The 18767-nt window shown below is 39.8% G+C and overlaps 1 long non-coding RNA gene across 1 annotated transcript in view; it reads left to right on the top strand.

Moving 5' to 3' along the window:
* LOC117950501 overlaps positions 1-18767 on the top strand; it is a 786205-nt gene that overhangs the window by 416688 nt on the left and 350750 nt on the right. The window lies entirely within an intron of this gene.

Here is an 18767-nt window from a genome sequence, read left to right as displayed (position 1 = left end):
TTCTGTCAATGTGATGGTACTGTTCCTTTAGGATAACCAAATAAACCCTTTTTTCCCCTGGTTCACTTGCCCGAACAAGGCTATTTTTCTCTGCAGCACTCTGCGCTTGTTCCGTTGCTTTCGAAACTATGAATTTTGTGAGACAGCTAGCATGTTGCAGTTTCACCTCATTTACATGTTGGCATTGTAACATTTAAATGAGGATTGTGGGAAGTGGAACTAATGGGATGACTTCACATGTTTGTATCTTCTTACACTTACACACACACACACACACACACACACACAAACACACACACACACACACACACACACACACACACACACACACACACACACACACACACACACACACACACACACACACACACACACACACACACGCACACACACACACTAACTGCAAAGATATGGGGACTTGATTTGATAATTAACTATTTATTTTGATAACTATTGACATGGGCTCCTTATTAATTATTTGAATGGTGTGAGCAGTTAAACACTATATCACTTTACCTTACTATGTACCCTAAGCCTACATATGTGCATCAATAATTTGAGTCACCCCCAAGCCCATCCCAATAACATGCCAAAGCTATAAGCTTCCCAATCAGCATTCTTGTGATTTTAAATTGCAGTGATCAGAGACTTTTTGTGTACATTTTTCATTTTGCCCCCCAACACAAGACACAGTTGTTTACATCACTTCAGCCCTGTGATAGTGGATTTAGACTCTGGAAGGATGTTGATGAGTACAGTCGAAGTAGTCACTCAAAGAAGAGAAAGAAAGACATTGGAACTTGTAGAACGCCCCCTTGTTTCGATGCTACTTAAAAATAATGAGCGGCAAACTAGATGCATAATTTACAGTGTAGTTTGAGAATGATAAAATATCAACCTAAGAATAATCTTTATTTCTCTTTTTTTCTGTGTAAAAGCAGAACAAAGAAGAAGCACAACAAGGGAAGTGACGATTTTCAAGCAAGGAGCCACACAATAAAAGCTGGCATTAGTCAGCTGATTTGTGCATGATTGACAAGAACTGAGCAGAGTAGGCATTACCATTTGTCCCTGCTAACACACAGCAGGGTAATCCCTAGAGTGTTTCAGCCTGTGGTTTACCACAAAGAAGACACAAGACGTAGACTCATCTGGCTTCCTGTAGTCTTAGCTCAAAGCTCTTAACCCTCAACCTAGGTCTAGGTTCAGCTCCAAGGCACGTCTCCTCAAGATAGCGACCCCATGCTATGAAAAGACTATTTTCAGCAAGGAATAGCTGCTGTCATAACAAGATGGCTTTTAATTTGTTTTCTAACCAGAGGTGAAGAGGTGAGCAGAGAACAACGATGGAGCATCTCCTTTTCCTCTCTGTAAGATCTGATATAAACATAGTTAATATAAATCGTCTTCCCAAATCAGCCAACCATAACTGAGTGGGAGGTATTGCAGGGCTTGTGTTAAATTTGCAAACTTTCAGGTAAGGGAAATATCTTGAGATGTATAGAGTACACCACAGAGAATCCAAGTTTTCTTCCTTTGGTGAAAGGAGGTAGTACAGATGAAAGATTAGGCAAAACCAGGCAGACGCTGTTGGCAAGCAGCGGGAAATACCAGATGTGTCCAATTTATCACAAAGACAGGTGAGAGGTGGGAGACAGGTCCCTTTGTGTCTCTTCCTGTGTGTGTGTGTGTGTGTGTGTGTGTGTGTGTGTGAGTGTGAGAGAGCAAGAACAAGAGCGAGAGAGAAGAAACCAGAATTTAAAAACTGGGATGAAACTCCCACTGAAAAATTACAATTGGAATTCTGTAAAATTATTCCAGCAGTGTTCACATGTCCAACGTTTGGACCAGCTGGCTCGGAGGTACACGGAGCTAAACACAGTCAGTAGTAGACAGACAGGTAGACAGAGAGACAGGTACACTGAGCCTCAGAGCCACAGGCACAATCCTCAGTCTTCAATCAAAATATTTGAAACTAAATTAAAAGACAAATATAAAGAGGGCAAAATGAAAATAAAATACAACACAAGCTCCTCTGTTATCAATCCCTGAACCGAGATATCCAATTAGCTGAATATCTCAAAACACAAAATCCAAAAGAAATTCAAATTTTACCAAGATACAGAGTGAGCATGAGCTTTAAATTGAAAGAGGTCAACATTTAAAAGTATGGAGACCAAGAGAGGAACGTGTCTGTGCCACAAGGATGTTGAAACTGAATTACATTTCCTATGTACATGTCCCAAATATGAAGACATAAGAACCAAGTATTTCCCCCCCCCAAAAAAAAAACATATACCAGGCTTCACTACCTACACTGAGAAAAAAAGGAGTATTTTTTTATTAGGAGAAGATAAAAGCACAGCATGGCTAGCAGCTAAATATGTATTATCCTGCCACAATATAAGACTAAATAATAGAGAATTTTTTATATTAGCATTTTTATTTTTCTATTCTTTTTTTGATGTTTCAAACCCACTGTTGTTTTCGGGTTCACCCTTTGAGGGACATGCTTATTATTTGTTTAGTATCTACAATTATATTATAAGTATGCGGTTTGATTGTATTATTATATCAGATGTATTTACTCCTTGTTGTTGTTTCCCCAAACAGCAACATGTATGTTTGTTCTTATGGTTTGGGAACACATATTTATTTTTTGTCATGCCAATAAAGCAACATTAAATTAAAATTGAGAGAAAGAGAAACAGAGTTTGGACTTGGATAGATTACATTTTTGATTAAATTAATGTTTCAAGATGTTGTAATATTTGGGCAAAATCACCTAAAACCCTGGTGATGCAACCTACTGTAAATGCTTGCTGTTCTACAAACACTCTGACTCAGGTAGGACTTTCCCAGACTAAATCCTCGAACATATAACAAATCATCCTTTTTGAGTTATAGCTGCTTGTTTGTGTTATACAGAGCCAATTCGGGGTAGCTATGAACAGCAACAGCAGCCACCCTGAACGAACAAATAAAAAAAGAAATTAGTGGCATCTAAATAAACTGACACAACAATCAAAGACACAAAACCGATGTTTTTTTTTGCTTCTTATGCATGTAAAAAAGCTGATCTTGATCCTTATTCAAATCCCTGACATTGCAAATTCTATGCCAAGGAATGTGACAGAATGGGATCCTACACCAATTAGCCCCCTGTCGGGCTGTACAATTCAAGTGTGCACAGTCAGCAAACAGCCCCTGCCTGTAAGGCTTAAGCTTCTATGTTTGGGAGTTGCCTCCACCTCAGGTAGGTTCACACACATTGCTAACATGAAATCCCAGTGTAATCAGGCTGTTCCTAATGAGAAAAATGGCTTCCAATGGACCCACACCTGTGTGGTTGATTGTACCCTAAAGCAAGGATTAAAAACCTCTGAATTCCTTGGATGTCTCAAGTCAGCTTTCTGCGAGCTGTCAGTGTCACTCCCATGTGATGTAAAGATTGCCCCACTTTGACAGCTGTCCAAGTAATTAGTAGTTGCACACTTTATTTGTTTTTAGGCATCATGCTTATCCAAAGTGACATGTAAGCATATAAAAGGAGATAATGCTTCATTCTCTGGATTTGCTAAATTATAAGAAGTCAAAAGTAAAGACTGCAGGCAGCATCTGATTGACAACAACATACAGCAACACCCATAATCTTCCAGCACCAACACTCAAGCAATGTGTGTCATTTTGTATGGATAATGTAAGGGTCTTCAGGGCTTCCGTAGGAGGTGACTGCTACACTCAATTTAGGGAGACTAAATTTGGTCAATCAGCTTTTTCATTTCTTTACTATAGTAGAAAAGTGGAACGTAATTCCACTTCACATTAGAGATTGTGTAAATCTCAGCAGTTTTAAAATGTCCTTTAAAGTCCAATGGCATGAACATTTCACTTTTTTTTACGTTAATATGTGTTCCCCCAGGCTGCCTAAGGTCCCCCGGTGGCTAGAAATGGTGATAGGTGTAAACCTGAGCCCTGGGTATCCTGCTCTGAGAAAATTAAAGCTCAATGGGCCAATCTGGAATCTTGCTCATTATGAGGTCATAAGGGGCAAGGTTACCTCCCCTTTCTCTTCTTTGCCTGCCCAGAGAATTTGTCCCGCACATGAGAGAGACGTCATGGATCTCAAACGAGCAAAGTGGCAGTTGGTCAAGGCCACGCTCCCAGCCTCCACCTTGGAAATGGCACATCCTAAGGAAAGCTCATTGTGGACCATAGTCCCATAACCATGTCACGGGACTTTTAAAGACTTGGCTGAAGGCAAATCAACTTTGTAATCACTGATCTTATTATGACATGAAATGTGTATTTTATAAACTGGTTTATACGTTTTGTAATAATTGTTACAGGTTAATGTTGATCTATTTGTTTTCAAAGTATTGTCTGTATTGTCTATATTGTGTATATTGTCCTTTTATCTCCCTTGCCCAGGGACCACAGATGTAAATTAGCTGTATAGCTAACTCCGGCAGAGGGCTTGAACTGTGCATGGTCCCTGATAAATAAACTAATAAACAAGTGGCAAGTTTTACTCCTGCTACTGCAATCTTCCACAATTAAATGTTTAATTATTAATAAAAGTAACAATTTAACTTTGACAGGAAAAGTGAATTTCAGATGAATTTAATAAGGATATTTATCTCACAGTAGTATATGACTACATCATTGCAGAATTCTATTGTTAATAGATTATACCATACTTATGTCAAAGGTTTCACAATAAATGCAACAAGTTTTGATCTTCCTTTAGAATTCAGATTATACTCAATAGAAATAATAAAGAAAAAAGGAAAGTGGCAAACAAACCACAAACATGTCAGTGTCACACGTTAGGTGACAACTTTAAATTATTCTTAAAATTATTTAATAATCTATGATAAAAAAAACAACCTCAACCTTTTTGAAGACCACCACAGTTTATTATTCTTCCCAACCCGTGTACTTGCAGGGCAACTGTTGCCTCAACATCATTTAGACATGCTAATTACATACAACAATTATGGCCGTTTTTTTTTCTCACACCTGGCAGAGCTGTCAAGAGTTCTCTGTATCATGCCGCTGGATTGGTTTGCCACTTCATAATATATGTTTAAGTTGGCACTGCGCCAAGCATTTGGGGGGAGGGGGGGTGTGTGTGTGAGTGTTTGCTTAAAAAGAAAAATGACAGTTTTCAACAAAGCTTAAGGTTTTTTCACTCAGGGATCCAGTCTGGGAAATGGATGTCTCCATGGTCTCAGTTTACCTGTCGTTTACTTGTCTGGCACGACAAGGAGGATGCCGTGCAGTAGTGCTGTTCAGGTTGAGTCTCACGGTTAAAGTACATTTCACCTTTATCTCATCAAATTGTTACAGCAAGGATATTTTACTGTAATTAATTTAATCAGTCAATGTGATCAAGGCGATGCAATAAAGGTCCCTTGTTTCATTTTACGTAAATATTAATACTTTCATGTGTAGAATTTATAGTATTGTGATACAAAACAGATTTTGGGATAAGGAATACAGGAATACAGGATTAACCTCAGCTCATGGATCACATGTTGATTGGCGACCTGACAGCTGATCCTGGAGATCAATAATCCAGCACAGTGGGATTTCCAGATAGATACAGGCTTTCCTGCAAGACCGACAAAATGGCTCTACAGGGAAGCTTTGCATTCAGATCAGGTTCTGGTGGGGCCAAGTCTGTCACTTGACAAGACAACAAATCTGGCTTGGTCCTTCTTAAATCTTAAACCCTATTCAAACAGTTGTATGAAATCTGAGACTGTGCTGCCATGCCTTTTTTATTTATTTATCAATCAAATTAATGGAGGAAAACAACAACTTACATTGATAAACAACTTACATTGATAAAAAAAAAGATAAATAAATAAAAAAGGCGTGGCAGCACAGTCTCAGATTTCATACAACTGTTTGAAAATGGGAGTTCTCCAAAGCAACATCATTATGCCTATGAAAACTTGAACCATCCCTAAATCCATATAACGGAAGGGGTAAGCAGCTAGGTTTAGGATTATTTCATGGATCTTCCAGAATACTGCAAGGAGCAACTTTACACTAAACCTTTTATGGAAAAACTGTGTTTGACGACATCCATCTGTGGTGTAAAGTTAAACAATGGAGCATTTTGAAGTGCTGCACTTAGCATGCAGGCACTGCTAGATTGCTGTACAAGAATATGATAATCAGCCCGGGTCTGGTTACTCTTTTAGGGTCTTTTTACCCATGAAAGACTGATCCAAGGTCTGGATCAAGGTTCATATTTCACATTCATATGATCAGTGATTAGAAACAAACACTGTACAATATATTATATTTTCATCATACATTTCTACAATATGGCAAAGTAGTTAAATCAAAGTTTAAGGTAAGGATTGTGGCAGTTGAAAAAAGACGAAAGAAAGAAAAAAATTCTTTTACTTGAATATTCTTCAAGTAAAGTTAATGATAAGCTTCTTTAAATTTTTTCGGTGTTTTTATTTAATCTTATAGCGTTTGCATTTTTTTTTTTAATGGTTTCATAAGAAGTATCCGGACTAAACTTTGAAACATCTGTGATCCACTTAACATCCTGTGATCTTAACTATTAGTCAAACTAATTAATAATTTCTGCCTTTTAAACTAAAAACGTATGTATAATTTGATATAAATGAGGTTTGTTGACCATGGATTCCAAGAATAAGTGTAAAACTTATAATTAAACCAGCTCTTGTTTCCGTAATTTACAATTTTAACCTGGAATGACAAGTTCATGGTTAACGGGAAGACAACACAAAGAGTTAATGATTGTCGTTCTTGGGTAGACAACTTCTTGATTTATAAGGTTATGTGTGTTAAACTCAACACAGTGATGGAATGTGAACACCCCCATTGGTAGAATCTAAATGCCTAAATGCCATAGTGGGAATTGTTTCTTGATAATAAAATATTCTTAGTCAGTTAGTCAGTCAACACCACAAGCACCACGCATCACACCCAATCAGGTAAAGCAGTTTCATCACTATCAGTGATTGACATTAATACAAACAATACAGGGTTCAAGTCCAAAACAGATTTAAGCAAGCATCTCGCTTCCAACCTTCCTGTTACTAATTTAATATGCCTTTTATCATAAAATAATTTCAAAATCTCACTTGGCTTTAATGTTGCTTGTTCTTCGTGCTGTCTGCAAACAGGGCACATCTGACAAATAGCTGTCTGCATACCATGATCATGAATTCATTAAAACCATCTATAAAGCCACACATAAACCATCAGAAAAAGCCATTTGTCATTCCTTTAGTAATCATTTCATCTGCATGCTTTCCACTCAAAATAGACACAACACACACACATCCAGGTTGTTCTCATGAAACCAAAGACAGCCATGTGTTGTGGTTTGTGGTTTTGGCTTTGGGATCTTTCACTCCTTTTTTGGTGTTGTTATCCTGTCTTGTGTTTGGGTCTTGTTTTCTCCCCGGTTGTGTTGTTGGCGCTGTCTTGTGTTCCCCTGAGTGTCTGTATGTTCTGTTTCCTGCATTATTTTGAAGTCTGGTTTTTGTCTCGTCCTGTCTTTAGATTTACTTCCTGTGTCTTCCCGCTCTTGTGATTACCTGATGTTTTCCACCTGCTTCCCTGCCCTCTTGTCACCTGCCTCTCGTAACCTCATTAACTTGTGTATTTAATGTCTGTGCTCCCCTCGTCTCTGGTCAGATCGTTTTGTCTGTCTTGTGTCCGTGTTGCCTGCTCTTCCTCTTCCGGATGGCGTTTTCAAAGTTTATTCCTTTACCCATGACTCATGTCTCTCCAGGAGTTTTCCCTGGCTTTGTTTTTTGTGTTGGCTTTTTTCCCTGCTCCCATTTTGGATTTTTTGGGGTTTTGTTTTTGATATTTCGATTTGGCTTCTTCCTTTCTTTGCTCCTTGTGTTCACCTTGGACTGTTTTATGATAAACCCTGCTACTTATGGACTTTTCCTTAATTAATCCTTGAAAACATGCTCCCACCTGCCTTCCTCGTTGTCATTCCTCCCCGTTGCAACACCATGCATACTCATAGCACACTTTTAAGACTAGTAGGACATGATGAATTGCTGTATCATCAGTCTGCTCACGCTAACCACTTCAACGGCATGAGGCAAGGTTTGCCATGAAGTAAAATTAGCATAAGGCTGCAGACAGTGGAAATTGTATGTTGATAATGAAACATTCTTAATCTCACGTCAACCCCAGATTGCCAATTGATCAAAACGTTCATCTCATCTGAATTTTATTTATGGTTCCATTCCACAAAATGAACACTATAATACACTGCAAAGTCAATCATTTCAGCTTCACTAAAATGAACCCAGCCATTTTCTGTAAACATGGTTAACCACAAATGTTTTGCTTTCTGACATAAGATTGTGCCATCAAAAGAAAGAAACATTAAATTAAAGCCTTTTTGAAATGCCAAAACAAGACGATAGAATCTCAACATTCTCTGTGTTTACGTTTTTTTCTTCCAAACTTGCTTTCTAACCAGAGCCCCATGCTTGTCTTTAGTTAGCTTCACAACAAAGAACCCATTGAAGGTTGAAGCAAGAGAGGCAGAGACGCTAAAAACGTCAAAACTGCCAAATAGCTGTCAGTCAGCAAAACATTATCAGGTCAATAATACAGTGACGACATTGTTCAAACATGTACGTTTTCTGGTCTCTCCTTGAGCACTGAACCCTGGTACATCAAGATGAAAAGGGCACTTGGCGCAGTTGTGTTTTTGCTTGGTCTTACATTACCAGAGAATGGTTTTCTTGCTATCTCTTAAATCATGGACTATTAGTGAAATGTCAAACCCATTGCAACTCTATTTTCCCATCTGTAATGATGTTTTACCTCCTGGAATTCAGCTTGACTTAGGAAAGTCACAGGAACTTGTCACACCTACTTGCACATGCCAGATCTCATTGTACATTGCTTAATTCTTGAGATGAATCATTTGGAGTATGTGCTATTTTGTTTGAGAGTAAATGAGATTGTGGGTTGAGAAAGCAAGACAATAAAAAAGGATATAAACTAAGGACTGTAACCCAAAGTCGAGGCAATCATGATGTATCACCTTGATAGGAACAACACTCTTGCCATTTACTTTGTGTTGGTTTACTTTGTATTTGAATTTCACAAGCTTTGATATTCGGCAATGATAATGACACATGACAACTACTTTTTTTAATGTTCTGCTATTGTCTACCTTTACCTCATACCAAACCAAAATAGGTCAACAGTATTGTGGCTTACACGGTAACGCCTGTACCTAATCCATCCTGCTAACTCTACCCCCATGTCTGATGTGAATGATATTGGCACACTGGCATCTAATCTATTCATGTACCCGAGCATGCATCCATCCATCTATCTATCCTTCAACACACCCATCTGTGAATCTACACTACAGTAAGCTGTTTTATCCATTTTCACAACAGACGATATCTTTTGTGTTTGTGGAGGTGGAGAGCAGCTCTGTCGGTAGCCTGTCTTTGAACTGCTGTGCCCATGCAGGCTTATTCCATGGCAGTAAATGGCACTAGCTCACAGAAATATTGTTTGAATCATGCCATTGGAGTTGGGATGGCAGCTTTAGGCATGTCAGGCCTTCAGGCATCAGATTGGGTTATCCCAGACCCCCTTCTAAAAGGATTAGCTCACACTCTGATCATAGGGAACGCAAAACTGTTCCTCCTCTTTTCTCTGCTGCCACTGCACACTAGCATTCCTTTGTACTTCTTTCACGCCCGGTGAAATTTTGCTAAATGAGTGGCAGCAGTCTTACTATGTTCCTTGTTCCCCTACCCCTTCTTGCTCCCTACAGTTTCCGCCTCTCCCATTCCTGCCTTCTCTCTCTCTCTTTCTCCATCACTTCCTCCTCTCTTCTTGAGCCGTGTGTTGATGAGACTGAGCACTGTTTTTTTTTTTCCTGAGGAAGGAATGGGGATTATGTTAAGCCCTAACTCGGGGAGACCAGCCTTATCTTGCCTGTAGCAGCTCCGTGCACCAGAGAAAAACAGGCTGGAAGAGAACACAGCTACAGGCCGGGGGAAGACAGTAGGGGAGAAGACAAAGATGGGTATAGCCAGTAATATAGAACACATCCATGATTTCTTACATTGTTGGCCATCTACAGTCATGGTTTTCAACCCGCTTGTAGTACAATCACTCTTCCAGTATTTGCATATAAGCAGAAACATTATGTAATCTTTTTTCTTCTTCTTCTTCATTGCTCCAATCACATACCAGATGTTATTTAGTCTGCAGTGGAATGGCAGTGTTCCCCAGGTGATTTAGACTCCATGTTGCCTTCCAAACTGCCCCTCATCAGGACACTCAATTGTGCTGGACACTGCTCCAATCCCTCCTTTTTAGCGAATCTTCAATTACGGCTGCATTATACACAATTATGGTGACTCTAATTAAAATCCCATCCCCTGATCCATTTCCTGAATGAAACCTCCCCCCTCTACCCAAGTTCTGAGACAATGGGCCATGTTACAGCAGGGAACAAGGCCCCACTGTAAGCATGCTGCTGGCCTATTCACCTGGCCTAATTGGCCTAACCCTATGGGGGACTGTGCTCCTGGGAAAGGCCCTGGCTAAGGGAGGCCCACAGTTACTCAAATTTCATTCCTAGTGCTGAGACATCTGCCCATTGACCAATGAGAAAACATTGTCAGAAAGTGATGTCAGCATTCAATTCCAAAAGGAAAATATAATTTGAACAAGAGAGTTAGTACAACTTAAGACTGTTGTGTTTATGTCCCCAAATAGCTGAGTAGGTCAGTAACTACCAGGGTCCAAGCCACACAAAAAATAAGAAATGTATGGAGGCTTCAACTTGTTAAAATTAACAGATCACTCAGAGAGAGGCCCATGGAGACATTAGCTATGGATAGCTTTACGCCGTTGTTTGTATTTGTTGTCTGGCTCTATTTACTTCAATGTCATCTAAAAGCTTTGCCAAGAAAGCCACAGCAACAGATTAGCTGGGACTTGTGGGGGCACCAGAGCTAACAGAAAGTAAGCCTCCATAAATCGGCCGACATTAAGATACCAACCAAGGACTTGGTCTTTCAAATACGCCAGAAAATCCAGTAGGCAAGAAAACCCAAATTGATGAGACTTTAAGCCCATGCATTGTGTCTCTCTAACGCATGACCTTATGGACTCTGTAATTCCTAGACACAACAATGCCATGGATTCTTAAGGCAAACAGACAACTGGTAAATGTTGTCTTTTTAATGCTTTGTATTGCTTTGCTGTTGTCTGGGTGTATTGCAACTCTGCAAAACTATTTTTCATATTTGCAATGAGGAATAGAAAAGAGAGGGGATTCACAATGGTATTGTTAAGATATAAATGGAGTTTAAAAAAAAACAAACTTATTTTCGAATCAATTACAGTTATGAAGATGAAGATTCTTCAACAGTACAGTGCAGTTTAAAGTGTATAATGTGTAAAATCGTACGTTGCATTACAGAACTAAAACTTTGTAAACTACAATGTTGGAGTGACCTGAGTGGCCCTGGGGTTATTAGAAGGCCAGGGTGGGGTATCAGAGGGGGGAGGTAAAGGGCAACAAAGCCTCTTTCTTCACTCTTCCTCCTGATCCTATCACTCCATTCCTTGGCTGGGGAGATGAAAGACTAGTCTGTAATTGGAGAGGAGGGAGCAAGTGGAAGTAATGAGAAAGTAAAAAAGGGGGAATGGCATAGTGCTTGAGCAGTAGGTAGGGGAGAGTGAAAGGGAAAATACTTTTGATTTCCTCAAATTAAGTGAAGAACAACAGCCCAACCTGCTCCTCTATCAGGCCAGAGTTTGATTGACAATGTAGCAACGTGAGGCTCTCCACTGTAATAAGTTGCCTTTGTGAGGAGAACTCAATGCTTTGTCTTCCTTGTTGGTGGGGCCCAGGGTCTAGGGATCCGCATTAACTTATTATGACTGGCTTTTGTCCTTCAGGAGCTGTGGGAGACTTGACTTGCCCTTTCGTCTGTCATCGGAATAGGGATCCCATACTGGGGCCGTTCACCAGGCATGGGAATGCTGGAATGATAGCCGAGGACAAGGCCAAAGCATGAAGTCTCCTCTGGAGTAGTGATGTCTCCTCTGATACCATAATGTTTCCATTTTGTAATGTTGAATAGAATGCAATAGTAAGCATTTTTAGTAAACTTAAAACGTCTTCATTTACTCAAAATCTACTGGACATTAGTTTGATTTAGAATGCCACTGTATAGTGAAAACCTCATAGTCACTAACCTCATGGTCAGCCCAGCCAGCTGTATGTGCAAATGTATCATGCTACAGTTAAGGGAGGTTTGAAAGACCTCGTTGACACACCTGCACATGTACATAGGCACATAATAACATATAATATAATATAACATCCATAAATCTCTCTCTTTTTCTCTCTCACCATAATTCAACTGTGTGACCTTGCTACCTTTGCAACCTCCCAAGCACCCCTAGAGTTAATCTTCTTTTTAGGTTCATTTCTTTCAAATGGAACCCAAAATGAAAAGAAAAAAGAAATCTGTGGAACATGCAGACATACCTGGTTAGGGATTTGAGTTATAGTCCTTAACTTTTAAATGGCTAAACAGGGGATTATAATGCCTGGAAGATTTACTCTTGTCTTCTACTGTAGTTTTTCAACTGCTTTTCCATAAAGGGGAATGTCTTCCATTATCCAGTTGGAATTTTTAAGGAGGGACCCAGGCGCTTATCTCTGGCTCAAATCTGCAAAGCCGGGGTCTACTTTTCCTTCACCCTGCCTTCATGAACTAGGGCAATAAAAGAGCTGTTAACCCCATCCACTCATACCAAGTGCAACACCTAACTACAGCTGGGGCCAAATATTTTAAATATTAAAGAGTGGGTAACCCTTTAGATCATGCCCTGCACTGTACAGCGTAATTCTTCTCAATTTACAATTTCATTTTTAACTACAGCACACTATACTATACCGGTACATACAAGTAGGTGCAGGGGGAAAAGTGTGACGTTAGGAAATAAGGAAATAACAATCTGTAAACTTAATAATAAAGTAATTTTAACTATGAGTATTTCCAACATTGTTACCCCATGAATTCTTATTCATAAATCTTGTCCCCATGTACCTACAGGTATGTATTAGTATGGACAATACTGGTCCACCTTCAATACATAAAATTACACTGTAAATTGGGAAGAATTACACCCTACAATGTGGGCAGTAATTCAATTCAATTTCAATTTTATTTTATTTATAGTATTAAATCATAACAAGAGTTATCTCCCAACGACTTCTCAGATAGAGTAGGTCTAGACCCGACAATTCCAGTAATTCCCCTCAAGAGCAAGCATTTAGTTATTCACTTATCCAAAAAGTGAATCAAAGGATACTGAGGACTAAGTGTAAATGCAGAGGAAGCTTAAATACTGTGAAGGCAAAATTAAGTGTAAATTAAGGGTAAGTGAGACACAAGGGCATAAGGGGAGAGACATAAAAGGTAGAAAAAAGGAAGAATGGCTATAGCAAGAGCTGTAGAATATGTGTACGAGGAGATGGTTGGGTTGAGGCACAGGTTAGACAGACACAAACAGGGGGTCAAAAGAAAATAATGGTAGAAGGTTTTTTAAAAACACTGTAGCTTTAGAAACATGTTACCACCAGGAGTTAATTTGTGCTTAATTATACTTGTTATTCTTTACATGCTGTGCGATACATTTACCCAAGACCAGCTCATACTGTGCCACCACTATATTTAACAATGAGTAGCTCTATAACTAAGCAACTAAGTGCGGGACAGAGATTGTTAAGACATATTTCCAATCCAAAGTATCTTTTTTTTAACCAAACTACTTTGGATGTTAATGGTCTTTCGCAAAATCCCATCCTTGAAATGCCAGACTGAAATTAAATGGTAAGTATTGAGAACAAGACAAAGAATTGATGAAAACAAATAAGGAAAATGTTTTGAGATAACTATCACTCTTTTATCATTTATTGGAACGTTTCCTAGAATCAGTGTCTTTTCATGGATAACAGTGGCAGGCTGACCTGAGTTAGCTGCCTGTAGAGCCTGAAATGACAAACTAATCAACAATTACAACAAACACAAACACACACACAGACACACACACACACCCTATTTGGTCACTGGTGAGCTCTCTTGACTTGAGTAAAGTGACGTGAGTGAAAAAAATGGGCTCCCGACCTGCAAAGAAATTGCCTTTTTCCACCTGGCCAACCCTTCTCATTTCCATTTAGCCATCTTCACATGCTATCAAGTTAAACGTTAAGATGTAATTACCTTTGAACCGGGTGAACTATCAAGTGGGGGGAATGGTAAAGTTATAGGAATCGACTGACGAGAAAATAAAAAAGCAGAGTAGCTTAAAGACATGACAGGTGTTTTCTCATGGGCCAAACTGAAATGAACATGGAAATGAATGTTTGAAATGCATTCAGCAGGAAGAGGAAAGAGAGAAAGGGAGCGCGGAGGGGGGACGCACATCTGAGCAACGGAGGTAATTATTCTGCGACTCCTTCACCTGTGACAAGAGGCTTAGGTGAGTGGGGGTGTTTCAAAGTGAGCCAGCGCAGAATGGGGTGGGTGGTTGCTGCTACCCAGAAAGCAATTGGCCTGAGACCTCTTCTGCTGTCCCTGCCGACTTCCACAATGACAGGATAAGCCCTTTAACTCTCTCTCTCTCTCTCTCTCTCTCTCTCTCTCTCTCTCTCTCTCTCTCTCTCTCTCTCTCTCTCTCTCTCTCTCTCTCTCTCTCTCTCTCTCTCTCTCTCTCTCTCTCTCTCACGCACGCACGCACAGACACACACACACACACGCACACAGTCTTTCTCTCTCTTCCTTTGAGTTGAGGATGACTGTTTTTCTTATCTTCACTCCTTTCTCTTTATACAGCAAACAATTGGGTCTGTCTTTCAATTGAAGTTTAATTGTTCTCTATTTTCAAATGCCTCTTGTCCTAATGCAGAGCCACCCACTCAGTTCAGGCCACATGTACCTCACTCGGGGATGGAAATTGAAGGCCCTTTTTGCAGGGGTTATTGCACATTTTAGGAGCTCTCCACCAGAGCTTACCACCAGTGTTTCAGTTTGATTGTTAAATAGCGTTTAGATAATTAAAAGGTATTTATTTATGAGCGGACTGGCTGATTAGTTAGGCAACGCTAGCCGGCTATTCCACCAAGCGTCTATGCTACATAAATAAGCCAGACAGAATTTTCCCTCATCTGGCAATTTCCCCGGCCGTTCTGTTAGCTCAGAACTCCACAGCCTAAGTCCACAGGTACAAATTAGTTTTACACCAAATGTTTTTGCGGTGACTTCACATTCCGAATTGTCTCCTTATCTACGAGTGAAATATTTTTCTACCTGCTCTTGTGCAAAGTTTAACATACAAGTTCAGAATTTTTGTTCTGCAAATTCTCACATCATATTCTACAAGCTCTCACAGTTTTCACCACATTTACCATAGTATAGCTTCAATTCTTTTATGCCCCCTCACTCCTTTTTTTTAACCAGCTCTGCAGCCTTGGTCTCTCATTATGTGCATGGCTGCATATGAGCTGTATAGCACAATAAGAAACTGGAGGGGTGAGGTGAAAGCAGCAAACACCAATCAGCCTTTGCTGGCAGAGGTAGAGAGTCAGCACAGAAGCACATCTATTTTCTTGAAGTGTCACAGATCAATACTGTTCAGTCCATTCTTGTTTTTAAAATGATACAGTATCTCTAAAGCAAAGGAAGAGAGAGTGATATCCAAAAGGTGACTCTGGGTTTAACTTGCGACCTATGACTCATCCTCCAGGCCATCTCATTCAATTAGAGAGCAGACTACAGTTGCAGTCCAAGACACAGAGGAGCAGAGGATCTCCTTGCACTGCACGCAAACCTGAATTAAACATTTACATGAACCCAACTCTGTGTTACTCTGTGTGATTGTCTTGTCAGCCTGCCTTTATGTTCCAATTTGACTTCAAAAAAGCAACCACTGAAAGGAGGAAAGACTTGTGATGATTAAGAATTATATTATAAGGAAATGACCTTTTGTAAATTAAATCAAGAGACATGATGTGCAAAATCCCATTATAGATGTAAAGAGATGGGGGTGTTTTTTAGTTATTAATAGAAATACTGAGGCCTACAATAAGTTGAGTGGATTCATTTTACTGAAATTGTTACCAGTACAGACTTAATTCAATTTACCCTCAGTCCCTGTGCAGTACTCCATGCACAATAAACCCGATTCTCAGTCCTGCCTAGAGCAGGGCTGCAGATGATGTCATGATACCATTATCAGCCAATTACATTACAGGGCAATTGCCTCTGATATATTGGCTATTCAAAACAATCACCAACATCCACTGGGGCCATCAGAAGCAATGCCATAAGCCCCCCCTCGCAAAATAAATGCAGAGTTTAACAGCCTAGCTTTTAGCGCATCTTTAGTATTAGGATTTCATTTTAATTTTGAAAAGCCTTGCAAACTGCACCTTAGTTCCCAGTTCATTTCACGTACAGTACAATAGCAATAAAGAACCCCTGAGAGTAAAACCTAGACTGGTTTACAGCGAAATGTCCCCTTTCCTACTGCTGTGAATCCAGACAGTGTACTGGGCAGTTAATCAAAGGCTATGGCTTTGAGGTCGTTATTATCTCGCATTATCTGCATAAATTACAGTTTCAACCTCATGTGCAAAAACATCTTGTGTTACCACTGTCGCCGCCATATGGAATCTGCTAAAAGAATTTAAGGCTGAAACCGAGACAGATGGACAAACTGAGAGACAGACGGAAAGATGGGAGTGTGATCAAATGTCCACAATGATCTGAGCAAGTTTCTGAAAAAAAAACAGACTCGGGTGAAACTCAAACCAAGACCAAAAGATGACCTCTTAGTACGTCAGAGGAGAAAATATGAGCACAGAAATCAGGAGAAGACACTGCTGCTGGTAACAGAGTACCTTTCTTCCTTTCTTTGCCATCTAGGAAACCTTTTAGCTGAATAGTGAAGGCCTTTGACTTGTAAGAATGTCCACTTTACAGTGAGAAATCTGATCTATGTGTCTGAGGAGTGTTAACATCACTCTGTACTTATGTGAGTGTTCCTGTGTTTGTATACATGTGTTCATGTTGCATGACCAAATACTCGAGCGTCAGCTAGAGCATGACAAAGTGTTTGTTGTAAAGTCAGGGAGCCTGTTTTCCAAGACTTCAGAGAAAGTGGGCGCTTGTTTAACATATGGGAATATTTGTCAGAGTTGCACACATCTGGAGATGCTCATTTCATCTGACAACTGTGTGAAAAGGGCGAGCATGTGCAGTGATTGTGTAAATAAAAGAAATGTGTGTGCAAGACTGTAAATTCCTGGCTATTTTTTATTATTTTATCTTGTTTGCTGCTTTAAAGAATGCGGGCCTCTGTGTGTGCATGTTTCAAGGTTTATGTCCATACAATGTCAATCAGAGTATGTAGGTAAGTAGACTGATGTAGTGTTTTTGATATTTTGATATTGGCCTTTTAGTATAAGCTAAAGGCCAATCAATGTTGCCTTTTGCTGATATGAGGATGTGAGCAATGATTTTACTCAACATCATCCATTTTAACGAGTTATGTGAGCCAGGAGCATTGGTCTGAGTAATTTCAACACTCTTACTTAGTTATATATCATACATGCAGGAAATTGCAATATGACAGTAATCAGGCACTACTCCACTGACTGGTAATGAACTGACTGCAATGATCTGTTCAGTTCCATTGCTAAGTAGCGTTCACAAGAATTTAAGCTCTATGTGACTAAAAAATCCTGTGATTTAGAAAAAGTGTCCACAGAGCAGATTTCACATTACAAATTCAATGTTTGTTTCTTTCATTTCTAGCTACAGGAATGAGCAGGATATGCTAGTATGCACAGGAACACTGTTAGATATGAAGTTGTATGTTTAGTGGTTGCCAACCTATGTAATAATTTCATTATTAAGTGTCCCTCAGTGCTCTAAATACTGTTTCAGGGACTTTTTATGCTGTAAAAACATAATGAGGAAATGTTTTATCATTGTATTTATGGAATCAAAATGGTCACTTAAAGGTATTCAATAATTGTATATTTTAACATCTGTTATATTGTCTACTTTAAGACAGAAATTTCGGTATTTATATTAAACTTTAAAAGGTCCATATCACCCGAGTGTGCAGTTGATCCAGTTGCCCCGCTCAGAGATGGACAGTTCTTTTCATGGAAAATGTGTTCTTAATGAACCTCCTGGAACCTGCTAAAATCTCAAACCTGCCTTGAACTTCACAAAGGGCTGTCTGCTATCCCCCTGGGCCAGCGATTCCTTGCTACGGTGCAGAGACAGAGGGAGAGAAGAGAAAAATAAGGAGCAACTACTGCTGAGAGGTAGAGGGAAGAACAGCATAAGACAGGACAGTGAAAGAAGGAGAGAAGAAAGGGAGAGAGGTGAAAAGAAGAAGGGAAAGCTGGAGGGTGCAACAGTGTGACAGAGAGGAGATGACAGGAGCAGAAGAAGGAGGAGGAGGGTTTGTTCTCTTTTCTCTTCTCTTTTGCCGTGTCTCCCAAAAGCAACAGAGGCTGCTGTCTAGCCAGAATGAGGATGCTCTTAATCCTGCTTTTCTCGTCTCTGCTGTGGCCAACTCCAGTGATTCATGGTGTTGGCTCAGACACACAAAGGGGTATGCGCGCGCGCACACACACACACACACACACACACACACACACACACACA

This window comes from Etheostoma cragini, chromosome 9, assembly GCF_013103735.1.
Source record: "Etheostoma cragini isolate CJK2018 chromosome 9, CSU_Ecrag_1.0, whole genome shotgun sequence".
NCBI classification, from domain to species: domain Eukaryota; kingdom Metazoa; phylum Chordata; class Actinopteri; order Perciformes; family Percidae; genus Etheostoma; species Etheostoma cragini.
This window is presented reverse-complemented; position numbering and strand designations above follow the sequence as displayed.